This window comes from Chelonia mydas, chromosome 10 (genome assembly GCF_015237465.2).
Source record: "Chelonia mydas isolate rCheMyd1 chromosome 10, rCheMyd1.pri.v2, whole genome shotgun sequence".
Lineage (NCBI taxonomy): Eukaryota > Metazoa > Chordata > Testudines > Cheloniidae > Chelonia > Chelonia mydas.
In genome coordinates, this window is record NC_051250.2 from 80490342 (window position 1) to 80506893 (window position 16552).

The 16552-nt window shown below is 44.9% G+C and overlaps 1 protein-coding gene across 2 annotated transcripts in view; it reads left to right on the top strand.

The window, feature by feature from the left end:
• The first annotated feature begins 5546 nt into the window (after nucleotides 1–5546).
• Nucleotides 5547–16552, top strand: part of PAQR5 (progestin and adipoQ receptor family member 5) — a 31659-nt gene continuing 20653 nt past the window's right edge. Inside the window, exon 1 of one of the 2 annotated variants that reach the window (XM_043524439.1) lies at nucleotides 5547–5878. The gene's annotated coding sequence lies outside the window, so the exon portion shown is untranslated. The remainder of the gene's footprint in view (nucleotides 5879–16552) is intronic. The other variant, XM_007059508.4, reaches the window with a different exon arrangement.

Here is a 16552-nt window from a genome sequence, read left to right on the forward strand (position 1 = left end):
CTGGGACTCAGAAGACCAGCGTTCCCTTCTCAGCTTACCCATACAGTTTGTGTGATGTTGGGCATGTCACTTAATTTTCTTTGTGCCTCAGTTTCCCCTTTGGAAAAGGAGGATAATTCTTCCCTGCCTTACAAGAACGTGTAAGGAAAACAATCCATTCATGACTGAGTTCCTCAGCTACTACAGCGGTAAGGGCTATACAGACACCTAGATCTAGAACTCCCACTGAAGCCAGTGGGGACTCTTTCTGTTACCAGCTGGGCTGGATCGAGCAGCCTGTTATAAATCTATTAATTCTTGGCAGTGCAGCATGAAAACCTGCTGCTGCTCCATTCGTGAGCCAGCTTTAGTAACTGGGAATCGCTGCCCTGAATTATTGGATGGGTTTGTGTCAACTATTGTGTTTAAAAAAAAAAAAAAAAAAAAAAGAAAAAAAGCCAGGAGTCATTTGCAAGTGTTTAGTTAGTTTATCATGATACAGCAGCTGGTTTTATTCTTTCCAGCTTGTTTGATTGGCCGTGGTAGAGTAGATGGAAGTAGGTTGCATAACTCTACACCTAAATTTTCAGATAGGGGAAAAGTAGCATCAGAGAGCTACCTACAACTTGAGCAGATAAATCGATTCATAGGGTCTGTCTACGCAGCAAAAAAAACCCCAAAACCCCGCGGCACCACTTTGGGCCAATTCGCTTGGGCTCAGGCTGCAAGGCTGACAATAGTGTAGGCACTTGGATTGGAGCCAGGGCTCTGAGACGCCCCAAGGAGAGAGAGTCTTAGGGGCCGGGCTGCTGCCTGAGCCTTCCCGTCTGCCCTGCTGTTTTCAGCCCTGCAGTCCGAGCCCCGGAAGCCTGAGTCAGTTGACTCTGAGGCTCGGTGCCGGGGTTTCTTTATTGCAGTGCAGATGGACCCACAGATTTCAAGGCCAGAAGGGACAGTTGTGATCATCTAGTTTGACCTCCTGGACGACACAGGTCAGAGAACTGCCCCACAATAATGAATGGATAACAGCTGTTCCGTGTCCCTTTCAGTGTCGTTATCATCCGGTTCAGAAATATGGTGCGTATGTTGATCAGATCCCAGGGCACAGACTAGATTCGGCGTAACTGTGCAATGTCATTTATCCCGTACCTGCATGAGATGGAAGAGGACTTGGAGCATGTTTTACCTAGGGGGCTCTCTTAGCCATGTCTGGGAGAGTCCAGTCTGCTGATATTAAAATGTGATTGCACAGATGATGGCTTCCGGGACGTTGCGCCCTTCCCTGTAAGGCATGGGGTGCCCCCAGTTTCAAAACCCAGAGGCCTGATGAATGGTCAGGAAATGGTCAGAAGAAAGCATGGCCGAACATAGACAGAAGTACAGGAAATGGGTTTGACGTATACAGTCCCCACTGACCGCAAGAAGTGGGCAGAAAGCCAGCAGCTTTCCTTTGCTCTCCGCATTGTTCGGCGATATAACTTGGGGCTCAAGAATATAAAGCGTTTATGAAGCTGGGCCCCAATCCTGCTCCCACTGAGTGAAGTTAATGGCAGCGTTCCCACTGGCTTTTCTGGGAGTAGACGTGGGCCAAATGTCCAGTTCACTACTGACGTGTTTACCCATCAATTTGCTTCCTAGTAAATCAGTATTTTGTGCCAATTTGCTGGCCAATGGGGAAAAAAATGCATCCACTTTGTGCAGCCGAAGAGCATTTTGTTGTTCTCCAGGACCGTGTTCCAGAACCAGAGGATGTTGTGGTGTAATGTTGGTGTGTGTGTCATGGGGGATTAATTGAGTTTGTTAATCCAAATAAATCAGCTGTTTACAGATTGTACCAAAAGGAGGCCCACGCCTGACCTTCATCCAGAGACATCTGTCTGTCTATTGGGACCAGTGACTCACCTCCAGTTGGAAAATTCATTTCCTAGGGTTTTGAAAAAACTGCTTTACGTGACTGTGTAACTTGGCAAGGATCCTGACAGGTTGTGTCACGAGGCCCACTGTTGCTTCCAGGGCCGTATTTACAGCCTGGCATCTGCTTTTGCATGCTTACTTTTTCCATGTAGTGGAACTACCTGCACTGATTTCTTAGCAGTCGGGCTTTTCTGTGGCTTTGGCGCAGGGTGCGTGTGCAACATTAACCACATATGGGCCGGATTCTGCGTTCTTTCCCCACACCCACTCCAGTTGCCTTTCCTGGGTACAGATCTGCCGCCCTGCATGTACTTCCCCAATGCTAAACTAACAATAAGCACCTTGGAGACACACCCATTCTCAATGTTTGACTGGTGGAGCATTTGGTGTGTCTGGACTTTTTTTTCATTTATTCTTGATAGCAAAGGCGAGTGTTCACTGCTGTGATTGACCAAGCTTCTTCGGTTGCTCCGTGATACCAAAGCTGGTCGTGTTGTAGTCACGCAGCTGGAAATCAGAGGGTTTTGCCTTTTCTGATATGAGTGTTGAGTCATGTGGGAGCCGGTCCTGGTAGCTGTGCGTGCAGTCAGCAGTTGTTGGTGCTAGTCCGGGCCAAGGTGTAAGTATTAGCGCAAAATGGTTTCTATGAATACCTGTAACAACGGGTGGTTGTTTGTGAATCGTGCATTTGGACTATTTGTAGTGTGCAGCTGGTCACGTGACATTTGGTTCTGCTCCCTGAGTGGATGACGAACTTTTTAGCAGGACAACATCAAATGCCAAAAAACGTGCTGCTGGCATGAATGTGCGAAACCTCCAGGGTTCGGGAAAAGTTTTCTGAAAGCTCCAGTGATCGCCTGAATGTTCAGAAATACTGACCAGCATGACCCCACAACCAGCCCGGAACCGAATGTGAACTGCTTGTTGTATGCATAGATCTGTTTTATCATTATTTTACTAGATCTAGGTCATAAATATGACAGGTCTCAGAGTAGCAGCCGTGTTAGTCTGTATCCGCAAAAAGAACCGGAGTACTTGTGGCACCTTAGAGACTAACCAATTTATTTGAGCATAAGCTTTCGTGAGCTACAGCTCGCTTCATCGGATGCATCCGGATGAAAGCTTATGCTCAAATAAATTGGTTAGTCTCTAAGGTGCCACAAGTCCTCCTTTTCTTTTTATAAAGATGACAGAGGTTGTGTTTAGCAAGAGGTCTGGAATACTTCGCTAGCTAATCTTCAGTGTGATTTCTTGTACAAATTCAGAGCCAGCAAGACCATGAAGAACATTGCTTTTTGTTTTTGCATTGTACATGCTGATACCAATAATGTCTATTGCACTGTCCTTAGCACTTTGTTGGCATTGTATTTGAAATTGCTGCCTTGTGTGGATAATTTTATAGTCCCACTGAAGGAAATGACGCTGAAAAGAGATTGCAGAACAGATGCGATGCAGGCTTATATATTTCAGTCTGAGGTTAGAGAGGTTTTAAAAGCAGCAATAAGAGCACTAGGTAATTCTCACCCAAGGAAAAGCCATGATTAAAATTCTGGAGCTGGAAAAGGGAGGGTTAACATGCCCAGATTTTAAATTTTAGGTCAAGATTCTTTCCCCCCCCCCCCCCCCCCCGTGATTAAAACCTGGGACATTGTTGCATATTCATGAGGCCTGATTTAAAATGACCATTATTTCTGCTCTTCGTGATCTGTGAATAATGCATTGTGCCTCGATATAGCTTTTTAACTACTTAATAATACTAGAGTAATGACCTTGTATCACACTTCAGTGATTCAAGGCTCTTAGTCTGTTATAGTCAAATATTGTGAAATATGTTACTCATGGCTGCGAGGGCTAAAGTAAATATAGGGGCCTTATCAAAGAGAAGAAGAATATGTTTTGGTTTTGCATACAGTAACTTTGACTAGTCAAAAGAACTGTAACCAGCAACGCTGTGAGCATGGAGGGCTACATGGAGCAGAACTGCACAGTCCCTGCAGAAGTACCAGGGACCTTGCTTTGCAGGCAGGTACCGCTCTTCCAGAGTTTCCCTGGGCACGTTGGGCATATGATCTGTTCCGATGGCACTGATTACTCTCCTCCCCTCTGGTGTGCTATCTCCGTCCCCCAGTCAGTGGGGAGGGAGGCTATGACCCTGCCCACCCTTTTTTGCCCCATCCATCTCTTTTCTGGCATTTTACGTTTATCTTTTTTAAGGGCCTGATCCTGTCCCATTAAAGTCACAGGAAGTTTTGCCATTTACTTCCATGGGAGCAGAATCGAGGCTGGAATATGTGGTTTCACTCTGAGGAACCGTGATGGGAGACCTCATATCGATTGTGGCTCAGAGGCTCAAGCACAAGTAGACGTAATTTCCACCCAAAATGATGTTTTGGATTATTTCCCCCCTAATCCCCCAACTGCCAGCTCTGCAGACCCCACGCAGGCTCTGAGACGCAAGCTGGGTTCTCTGGCTCGTGTGCCGGTGCTATTTGTCAGATAAGGATGTTGAGGCTGGTGCATAGTTAACAATTCTGTGGATGGTGCGTGAGTCAGAATTAGGGCTGCCAACAGTCCCTTATTACAAGGGATGTCCCTTTTTTTTTTTTTTTCTTCTCTGTACAACAAGATCGGGAGTTGCTGAGCTGTGCGAAAAGCAGCAAGAAATACCCCAGGCCAATGCAGGTGACTCCTGCTTATTATTATTAATCATGGTGATGATGATACTGTAATACAGAGTTGGCAGCCCTAGAACAGAATCCAGCTCGCTCTTCCGTGGCTGACTGGGCTATAGAGCAAGCTGTTGTGACTCAAAAGCTCAGGGAGCCGGTCTGTGGAGTAAGAAGGTGCCATTTTCACATAGTCACTTTCGTGCCCATAATTACACTTTTAAGCAATCCCAGTTTTGTAACCTCTTTGGATGTTACAAAAGGGAACTGTGACCGTGTGCTGCCCCGTGTTCCCCTCCCTGCAGTTCTTGGGAAATGTTGTCCTCTGTGCAAAGGGACAATTTAGGCTCTTGTTGATCCCAGCAGCTGAGTTTGTCGTAAGCACATTTTAATTCAAAATGGATGATTTCTGTTTGTTTGACCAGTTTTTGAGAGATGCCGGGCTCTTTCCCCTGTTCTCTCTGTTTGAATTATGATCACAGTGGGACAGATTCTGTCTCTCTTACTCACACTGAATAGTCCCTTACTCCACAACTAGCTCCACTGAAATCTGTGGAACTATGTGAGAAGTATGGTATGATTCGTGTATAGATGTGGCAGGATTGGGCCCAATATAACCATCTGTTTCTATAGTATTTGATTTCTTAAAGCTCTTTGATACGAATGATGTAAGATTTCCAGACCATTGAAGGTAGGCAGGCATGTGTTTTTATCTCCATTTCAGAGGTGGGGAAACTGAGGCACAGAAAGGTTGGACTTGGGACACTAAAGAGGCCTGTGGATTTATACACTGTGTACCTGTGTTCTGCTTCCTGTAGGTCTTAGTAAACTTAATCCAGAACATAATCTGATATTATTTTGGACTCAGTTATTTCCAATAAAACGTGAGTCAGAATTAATTTGCTCCTAATCCCAGAGAGCAGCATGCATGCTTAACCGCCTTTCCTTACCCTGAGCCAGCACGCTGCATGCCACACCACAGCTCGTTAATGTGTATGTACTGCCTGGCCAAGTGGCTGCTGCAAGCATATCTTGCGCAGAGCTTCTCTGCGTCTGTTGCCCTACCCTTAGGAGGTCAACAGGTTGGTTTTGTTTCTTTTGCAAACCTGTCAGCCCACTTACTCTCACTGAGCTGCTGTGTACATGCCAGCTCAGCCCCAAACAATTCTGCTACTTACCACATTTCTAGCACAGGGCTGATCTGTGCATTTTCCATTGTACAAAGAAGAATAGTACTGACATCCTGGTGCTGAGGGGGCTGCCAGCTCCTCTGGTTATTAGGGCACCAGTGAGTGCTTCCCGGCTCCCGAGGCAGAGATGTAAGTACAGTGCATATTTGCTTCCCAGCAGCGCGTCTGGTTTTTATGCGGCATTTTTGATGGTCTTTTGTGTTGCTTGTAGTGAAATATACTGAATCTTTATATAAGAAATGCAAACAGCACTTGGACTGTAACTAGGCATGGAAGGATTAGATTTTTATTGGTAAATGTCGATTTCACCGAACACACAGAAACCAACGAAAAAATATTTCCACTGAAAATAATCAAAATTAACAGCTAGACAAAATAAGAAAAATGCTACATGAGTACTTATTCGAGTTTAGTGTAAGGATATTTACTTTGTGTATTTTGACATGTGATATTGGGAATTTGTATTTTAACGATTATAAAGCTTTAACTTTTTGAATCTCCACATTTATCATTAAACAATTATTGTCTAACCCCCCCTTTGTCTGACCACCCCATAATTTCACACAACTGTGAAAATGTAAATAAACAAAAAAAATGCTTAAACCCCATAGTTTTGCACAACTGTGAAAATTTAAACCAATAAATAACTTTAAAAATAAACCTCAATATTATGGGTCAAATTTTGATTTTTTAAAAAATAATTCTGCCAAGCCCAACTATATGCAATCTGCAAGCAAAAGTTTGAGCTTTCTCATGCCCACTCATATATATATATTGAGAGAGAAAGGGACACAAAACTATGGAAAATTAGTATGTATTTTATGTCATCAGAACAATTCGTTTATTTTAAGAAGTTGCTTCCTTCTTGCATTCATACTGTAACAATAATATCTTAAGTGTATAATAGCATTTGCGCTGTCATTCCAAAACATTTACAAGCAGACAGATACGCCACTGAAATGCAGCCATTTCTGGGGTGCAGTAGAAATCTGATCACCCTGGATTCAACAAAGCACCTTAGCCCATGCTTACGTCTGCCTGAAAGTGACTTCAGTGAGACTTAAGCAAACACTTAAAACTTTTTCTTTATGTGTTTAAATACTTTGCTGTGTTGGGCCCTAAACAAGTAATAAATGATATAATAATAATTAATAATAAACCTGTTATGAATTCCTCACCGTTCTGCCTACAAGGGTTTGGCATTTCTTATGTTACCTTTAGTGGTGATTATGCAGGATGCCTCAGTCACTGGTTTCATAGTTTAATAATTCTCTCTGGTGCTGTACAGAGTAAATCATAAAAGTTAATAATTAACAGCTAAAACATTTTTCTTGAATTTAAATCATCCTGCGTGCCCTGTTGTATTTTCACTCTGATTGTGTCTGCCGTGCAGCCAGTGCTAATAAATATAACTCTAGAAACCCTACAATGGAAGGTTGTGCTTCAGTCAGACCTGTTTACCCTAGGCCCATATTTTCCTGAATAGAAGCACGCCCTTGTAGAAGAGAGGTGATTCTGTAGGGGACTGTCAGGGCTCCTCATCTGCAAAAACTGGAAATTAAATAGTCAGGCTGAAATATTCCTGTGTAAACTTAACAGAAGAAGAATGGCTGGCTCCTGCCCTTGGAGATATGGGCGTGCACCATGTGTAGTATATTTTGTAAAAATATCTACTTGGCATGTGTGGACAGATGCTTTGCTGAGTTTGCAAGATAAGCAGGGAGAGGCTTCTCTGTATTCAAGCTTCAAAGCCAAATTTGGACCAGGATCTTGAAGCCCTTTGGTGCATGTTGCTCCCATGGAACTCAATGGAGAGTAACATGAGGCTTGCACAAGGGGAAATTGTGTTAAAGGGAATTGGATAAACTGTGAGAAAGTTTGTGTCTCTGTCTTTGGGGAGGGAGGTTGTAACTTTTACAAAGAACTCTCTCTATCCTCGCAACTGCATGCAGAACTCACTTGCGTGTGCACCTTACCACCCTTCATACGCCACTTTCTGGCTGCTTGTTAATGTTTCCCTTATTCAAATTAGTGCAGCTTCCAGGTGTGAATGTAGGGTGGTACATTCCAAGGGGGGAGGGGCTGCACTCTGCTCCTTAAAGGAACAGAACACAGCTGGGGAGGACATTCGTTCTTTATATGGCTTTAACAGCATAATACATACGCTAACAAACATAAACAAAGGCTTTAAGTTTGTTAGCATATGTATTGTGCTGTTGTGTTGGTCAGGAGTCCTCAAAAGGGGAGGGGTGGGCAGGATGGAAGGTGTTTCAACAGTGTTTTTGATTCTGTTTCTCCCCATTGGTCTGAATTATCCACGTTCATACTGCATCACATCAAATCCAGATCAGCAGAGGAATGCCTCTGCTTGCACTGACCAGAGGATGTTTGGATTCTGATGTCAGCCCAGTTCTGCAGCCTGACAGGAATCACGTGCGGTCCCCAGCGTACCTAGAATTCTTCTTCGCAGCCAAACTAGTCTAATGGCTCGTCTACACTGCCACTTACAGCTCTGAAACTTTCCTCACTCAGGGGTGTGAAAAAACACCTCCCCCCCTCCAGCGATGCAAGTTTCAGCGCTGTCAAGTGCCAGTGTAGACAGTGCGCCAGGGCTGGGAGCTGCTCCCCTCATGGAGGTGGCTTTTTTACAGCGCCGGGAGAGCTCTCCCCCAGCACTGGAGCCGCGACTACCCAGCCACGTGAAGGCACTGCCGTGGCAGCACTCGAACATCGGCTGTGTCGACACACCCTTCCCTGCATTTTGTGAACTGGAACTGGAGCAGCAAAACAAATGCCTCGTTTTCCAGCTTTGTGGGTGCGAGAACTATAAGTGAAGATTATAATGCGGGACACTGACGGCCTTAAACCAGCTGCCTCAGGAATCTGCCAAGAACTTTGCTGAAAAGATGTTCCTCACCTTAGCAACGGAGCTCAGACGTATCACTCGTCTGCCCACCGTTAGTCGAAGGACGCTCCTTCTGATCTGACAGCTCAGGCCTTGTCAGCTTCATCCAGAACAATTTACAAACCTGGAACCCAACACAGTAAACCCGTAATCATTTGATCGGTCCCATGGAAGACAATGGGACTATTTGCATGACTATGGGCCACTTTTGTGGACTGGTAAGTGTTTCACGAGTCTGTTCCTGTAAAGGAAGTTGAATCCCGCGTTGAAATGCAGTGTTTGGGTACAACACTGTAGAGCAGTTTAGGATACAGTTCTACTTAAAATGTGTCTTTTAATAAGTCATACATATGCTGAAATGGCTCCTCACCCAACTCCCCTATTCCATATAAACAGACTAAATACTACATACTGGGGGGGGGGGGGGGGAGTGAGTAGTTAAGTATGTTGATGATTATATATACAAAGGGGGGGGGCCCTGGGCTGGAGGCGGGATGGGAAGGAGTCACATGGAGGGTCATGTGGGAAGGTCACGTGCCCCTCCTTATGTCCCTCCCATGAGTGCAGTACCAGCAAAAAATGATTTCTACTAGCACCACTGGTATCGTCCCAGAGGCCACAGGAGTCTTGCTGTGGGAGCAGAGGGAAATGGGACCATAGGGTTGGTTGTCTGTCCTTGCTAGTCTTTTCATCGGTTCTAGAGTTGTGCATAGTTTACTCTGAGCTTTAGAGAGGGGACTATATTTCTGACACTTGGACAGTGAGACCAGAAGACATTTTCACTGTTTCAGTAGCGTGTAATTAGACATATTCATATCAACATAGCTTTTTGGGTACTTTGACTCTCTCCGGTCAGCAGTGAGTGCCAGCTTGGAGGGCGAACAGGCAAGCTAGTTGTTCACAAGGGAAAACGGTTTGCCATGACGAAATCAAAGCTGGAAATGAGAAGGTTCCCAACTATCGGAAGAGTGACGTTTTGGAACAGCCTCCCATTAGCCTTAATACAGGCAAACAACCGAACTAGTTTGAAGATGAAGCTTGATACATTTCAGAATGGGATTATATGATGGGGCTGCCTGGAAAAGTACAGGCCTGGACATGGTGACCCGGGAGGTCCCTTCTAATCCTATGTAAATTTGTTTATATTGATATACAACACAGTAACTCACGAGCGAGGGCATATTGCTCCTCCAGGACACGTTTCTGAAATGTACTATCAGCTGCTCTTAGATACTACACTGATGGATGCCAGTACAAGAACCTAAATACATAGACAGAGAGTCAGTGGCTAGTCAGTTGTATGCCCAGTTAGCTGATTTGCAATCTGGTAACCCAGCATATCAGGTACTCGGCTTTGTCTGAGACTAAAAATACGGGTCATGTGCTGATCAATGATCCAACATGTAAACCATGGCCCCGTGTAACAAATGTGTTGAGCAGCTCCCGTCTTTTCCAGTTTCACTAAAATAACAGTTCGTATTTTTTCTGTCCCATGGCTCCCTTCAGTTGTGTTCATAGCAAAGGTGTTCTGGCAAAGGATAGGAACAGATAGAGCTTGTTCAAGATCTTGAGAATCCAGGTGAGCTCTAGAGGGCCCAATTCTGCACGGTGTGGAATGCTTTCAATGGGGATCTGGAGCATTCCCCCACAGGATTCGGCCCATCGCTTGTACTGCGGTGAGAAAAATGCGTAACTAAAAAGGAGACCTTAACAGACCATACTCTGCATGAAACAAGACAAAACTCTGAGCCTGTAGGACCCTTGTTGTAAATCTGAAAGAAGTAAAGTAATTACAGATCATGGAAAAAATCAGACATGAAGTGTAAACTTCAAAAGCATTTCTGATGGTTTTTATGTCACACATTAAATTGCTGGGCTGTATTCGTTTTCTTCTTTTAAAACAGATGAGCGAACATCTAACCCTTTTTTTCTGGGACGTAGCTTTGCATGGTGGACTACAACACTTCTCCCATTATGCAGTGCAGCTCGGGAGTTGCACAGCCACAAACTCTGTTTAATAGTGTTGGAAGGTTGGATCTGAGAGAGTGAGGCAAACTCTAATTACAAGGTGTGGGGCATTTGCAGGAAAATAAAAGGGGAATGTATTTAATTCTCCGGATGGAGAATAATTGTAGGGTGGAAAAGGATATCAAAGGCTTTGCTTGATATGGAGTTTCTCTACCGCTGGTGCTGCGTGTCTATGCGGAATCAGTCCCGCACTTACAGTCTGATCCTGTACTGGGCTAATGCCCCTCAGCTCTTAGTGAAGTTGTGACTGGCATGTTCTGCACAAGAGAAAAGGGGAAGACGGAATAATGGGGCTGTCTGTCACAAGAAGTGTGTACTGATACAGAAAATAATGAAACTGCCATTTTCAAATCTAAATTTGTGGTGCCAGTTTGTCTGTCACTTGGGTAATACTGTTTTAACTATTGTCCAGGCACTGCGATTGGTATGTGACTGTTCGTAACACTTGGCTACAGGCCTACTGAAAGGCGAGGCAAGCTGATAAAATATGCGTTTGGATACTCACCCTTAAATGACCCTTCTCCACAATCTTTGACTACGCAGTCGGACAGATGTTCAGGCTGTAAGAAGTCTGGGGACCTGGAGCTAGAGAGCCTGCCAATTAAACTCCAGCAGCCTGCAACAGGTTAGCACAGATCATGGAAATAGGGCTCTGCAGTGGCATGCTATGAGAAAAAAGAAAAGGAGTACTTGTGGCACCTTAGAGATTAACCGATTTATTTGAGCATAAGCTTTCGTGAGCTACAGCTCACTTCATCGGATGCATACTGAAGTGAGCTGTAGCTCACGAAAGCTTATGCTCAAATAAATCGGTTAGTCTCTAAGGTGCCACAAGTACTCCTTTTCTTTTTGCGAATACAGACTAATACGGCTGTTACTCTGAAACATGCTATTAGAAGTGGTCAAAAAAGGAAAGAGAGCAGTCTCTTTAATGCGGAAAGACAGCTGTGAGGGCTCGAGAGGCTGCCTGAGTTACATTGTAAGAAGAGTGATCACTTTAGATAAGCTATTACCAGCAGGAGAGTGGGGTGGGGGGAGAGAAAACCTTTTGTAGTGGTAAACACCCATTTTTTCATGCTTTGTGTGTATAAAAAGATCTTCTATACTTTCCACAGTATGCATCCGATGAAGTGAGCTGTAGCTCACGAAAGCTTATGCTCAAATAAATTGGTTAGTCTCTAAGGTGCCACAAGTACTCCTTTTCTTTTTGCCTCAGTTAGACGTTTGAAAAGGTTTTGCAGAAACAGAGACAAAAAAAAGCTCTGGGGGACTGTGAGCAGTGCACAGATATTTCACCGTTCACCTGCCGCTCCAAAGAGGGGCATCCCTGGGCCCTGGATGCATTCCCGGCATGACCACCCTCTGTTAGGATATAGATATTCAGGCCTGTCTGTAAAGGCCTATACTCTAAGAATTTAGGTGTATTCTTATCACTTGGCTATAAAAGAGAGAATCCAAATCACTGTCTGACTGTCTAAGGCCCTTTCTCACTGAGACAGTCTGAGGCCCTGTTCTTAGGCTAAGGCCTTTGGCTAAGCAGCAGAGGCAGCCATAAGCTGGGAAGCAACCGGTCACCTCCTCACGTTCCAAACTAGTCACATTGAAAGAAGGTGCTATGGGGCTGTTAGGATACAATGGTGTCCTGATAATGCTTATTGCCTCCAGAGAAAGGGAAGTGTCTAGAAGATGTAAAAGGAAACTTAGTTTGATAGCATCCTGTCTGGCAAGAACTCACTTATACATAGCTGGGATGGGAAATCCTCACTTCTGTGTTGTTTTGTCATTATAGTTCCCACTTTGCTATTGTTTGTCTGTAAAATCTCTGTCTGGTTCTGTGATTGTTTCTGTCCGCTGTATAATTAATTTTGCTGGGTGTAAACTAATTAAGGTGGTGGGATATAATTGGTTAAATAATCGTGTTACAATATGTTAGGATTGGTTAGTTAAATTTCAGGAAAATGATTGGTTAAAGTATAGCTAAGCAGAACTCAAGTTTTACTATATAGTCTGCAGTCAATCAGGAAGTGTGTGGGTGTGTGGGTGCGGGAAATTGGAATCATGTTTGGCGAAGGGCAGGAATGGGTACAGGGACACAGGTGTAAGGCTCTGTGGTGTCAGAGCTAGGAAGGGGGACACTAAGGAAGGAAACTGGAATCATGCTTGCTGGAAGTTCACCCCAATAAACACCAAATTGTTTGCACCTTTGGACTTCGGGTATTGTTGCTCTCTGTTCATGGGAGAAGGACCAGGGAAGTAAGTGGGTGAAGGAACAAGCCCCTAACACACCCCCTCAGAGGAAACCTCAGGAATTAGTCTGCCAAACTAGCACTGTGCAGGTAGGCTTGAAATAGGTGCTTGGGAATAAATGCACACGATTGTAAATGTTGTCAGAAAACCATTCCCATGCCAGGAGTAACAGCGACATGCCAACTGTGAGCCAACAAATTGAAAAAGGAGAAGGTTTGAAAACCGAGTGTTCTTAGAAATGGTTTCAGCGGAACGTTTGTTTTAATGAACTCACTTCATGGGTCTGTGAGTTAGCAAGTTATGGGACAGTACGGGAAACCTTTTCTGTGCCCTGTGGTTTCCTGTAGATGGCGCTACGAACACCTTTCCATAGGCGTTCACTGTCAGTGCTCTGTTTATGTTGTAGTTTAAAGTGAAGCTGACAGCAATGTTGCTTAATTCTGAAAGGCTGAGGAGCACTTTTGACCATCACTGCACATGTTAGAGGCTGGCAGTTTGATGAAACAATGGAAAAGGGCTATCCCCTCCCCACCCCTGCCTCCGTCCCAGACAGAGTCCTTCCAGGTTTAAATACATTAGCTCTTCCACCATCACAGCACCCTGGTGAGGCAGGTTTTGTTACCCTCTTTTTACAGCTGAGACACTAAGGCTCAGCGTGGTGAAGGGACTTGTCCAAGCTCACACACTGAGTCAGTGGCAAACTTGGGATTAGAACCTAGGAGTCCTGAGTTTGCGCCTCTAACAACTGCAGACTGTTGCAACGCCCACCCTTTATCCGTTTGCATTTTCTGACTTCAGGAGTGCAGCGTGGCCCCTTTCGGTTGCTGTAGAAGCCGGCAGCTTGTATCTCTTCCCCCAGGACTGTGCTATTCCAACACATCTGGGCCTCCCTGCCAGGGCATTCAAGCTAACCCTTAGTTGCCAATGCCCATGATTCAGCATCTGACAGTCTCCCACCCACCTCCCAGCTTCCTCAGCAATGCCAGCTGGGGCCAGAGGACCGGACAGATGGAGTTTTACTGTTAGGGAAAGTTGCCAATAGGGGTTGAGATAAAGGGGGAGACATACTGATTTCCCAGGGGCTGCACGTTATTCACACCATTGAGCTGTCACTGGGCATGGAGGAGTTTGTACTCCACACCTTGTGGCATTGGACCGGGAGCAATAAGCACTTAAACTAGCATTTTGGCTGATACCAGCTGGAAAGAGGAGGGGCTCCCATGACTGAGATTACTCTAAATAGCTGCAGGTTTGGCAGCATTGCCTGGATTCCACCCCCATCTCCCCACTTCTTTAAGAAGAGCTCACCTCCCCAGTCTATTGATGTCCAAGGACATCACTGAGCAGCAGAGACCATCTGCGTGGTAGCACGGTACTGCACATGGAAGGCTGGTCCTCTTGCCATTTCACCAGTTCTCTCCTGAGTGATTTTTTTTGTGGTGTCTGATGATAAATGGAAATCTCAGACGCCACTAGATGGAGTGTTAAGGAAATGCTACTCATGCGGCTTATTCCCCATGACACCCACTCGTAACGGGAACCACCTGCAGAAGAATATGGGAAATAAGTGACATTCTGCAAAGGGGCCAATCCTGCCTTGAATGGAGCACATGTCAATGCCAATGGGAGCTTTCAGTGTGGATTAATTGGCAGCATCAGGCCTCAGAATGTCAAGACAAGTAGGCGTCTGAGCTTCCTCTCAATACTTCCATCGACGGTGGGGAGTTTGGACCCAATGACCAAATAGGCAGGGCCCAAACTAGACTTTGGTAAAGTTTTTCATGATTAGTTTTTTTCCACAATAAAATGCAGTTGTGAGGTGACCAAAACAATCTGTGAATTTGGCTAGATTTAGTCTCAGTAGTCTCAGTCCAAAAAAAAGGGCAAAAAGTTTCAGAAATGTTCCAGAATGAAACGTTTTGATTTTTTGTTTTGGCGAGATGTTCCAGTTTTGAATTTTCCTAAATTATGTTTTAAAACCCATCAGAATGAAACAAAATGAAATTATTTCAATTTTTTAATTTTGCCAAGAAATCCGAAATGTATTCATTTTGGTGTGATCCATAACACGTTTTTCCCGTTTTTTTTTTTTTCAGCTCAGCCACAAAACTGAAATACTGGTTATTCGCTCAGCTCTATCCCAAACTTACAGGTCTCCCAAGGTCCACATAGGTATAAGAACAGCCATACTTGGACAGAGCAAAGGTCCATCTAGCCCAGTGTCCTGTCTTCCAACAGTGGCCAATGCCAGGTGCCCCAGAGGGAATGGGCAGAACAGATCCATTCCCTGTCGCTCTTTCCCAGCTTCTGGCAAATAAAGGCTAGGGGACACCATCTCTGCCCTTCCTGGCTAATAGCCATTGATGGACCTATCCTCCATGAATTTATCTAGTTCTTTTTTGAACCCTGTTATGGTCTTGGCCTTCACAACATCCTCTGGCAATGGGTTCCACAGGTTGACTGTGTGTTGTGTGAAGAAATACTTCCTTTTGTTTGTTTTAAACCTGCTGCCTGTTAATTTCTTTTGGCGACCCCTAGATCTTATGTTATGTGTTGTGAGAAGGAATAAATAACACTTCCTTGTTTACTTTCTCCACGCCAGTCATGATTTTATAGACCTCTATCATATGCCACCTTAGTCGTCCTTTTCCCAAGCTGAAAAGTCCCAGTTTTATTAATCTCTCCTCATATGGAAGCTGTTCCATACCCCTAATCATTTTTGTTGCCCTTGTGTACCTTTTCCAATTCCAATATATCTGGGATGACCACATCTGCACGCAGTATTCAAGGGTCACCCATGCAGAGATCCAATACCTCTACCCTGTTTTCCAGCCCCTGTGCCAGTACTGTAGAGGCTTGCCAACTGGCCCATATTGCAGGGATTTCACTCGCTTGCAGGGGATCTGTGTTACACAACATCCTGCTTTCCTACTTGGAGAGCCCCTGCTAGTTTCCAGAGGGCTGGGGTCTCACAAAGTACATGCTGGGCCTAGCCCGGAAGTAACTCATCCCATGAAGGGGCTTTCCTGGGATTAGGAGGAAGGGCATTGCCATGGAGACACCATTCTCCTTTCTGTGCCTCGAAGCTGTGTCTTCCAGCTCTGGGTACGCTCTGGGTACCCTCTGCTCTCAAAAGCAGTGGGACCGATCAAGCCCTGAGTAAGGCCTGCAGCGTCTGGTGCTGAGTTCCGAGTCTCTCTACCTACTCATTCCTTTAGGGCAGTTGTTCTTAAGCTGGGGTGCATGCACCCCCTGGGGGGTGCGAGATGCCCTTTCTGGGGGTGCGAGACATGCCAGATTTTTTTAGAAGGTAAATCATCAAAAACACAAATTAAGCACAGGGACGTTAAGTACAACTACTTTGTTTCATCAAACCTATGTATTTATTAACATTACACATTTTTTAACAATTACTGTAATATACAAACAGGTTTAAAGAACTGACCTACTTCAACGATTTTTGATAAGGGGTGCGAGAACATATTTTGAGAACCAAAGGGGTGCAGGCTGAAGTAAAGGTTAAGAACCACTGCTTTAGGGTGACATTCCCTCATGCAAAAGGTCATCTCAAAGCATAGGTTTCACGTCAGCCCATTTTGATGGCCTACGTGTGATGTAAGCTG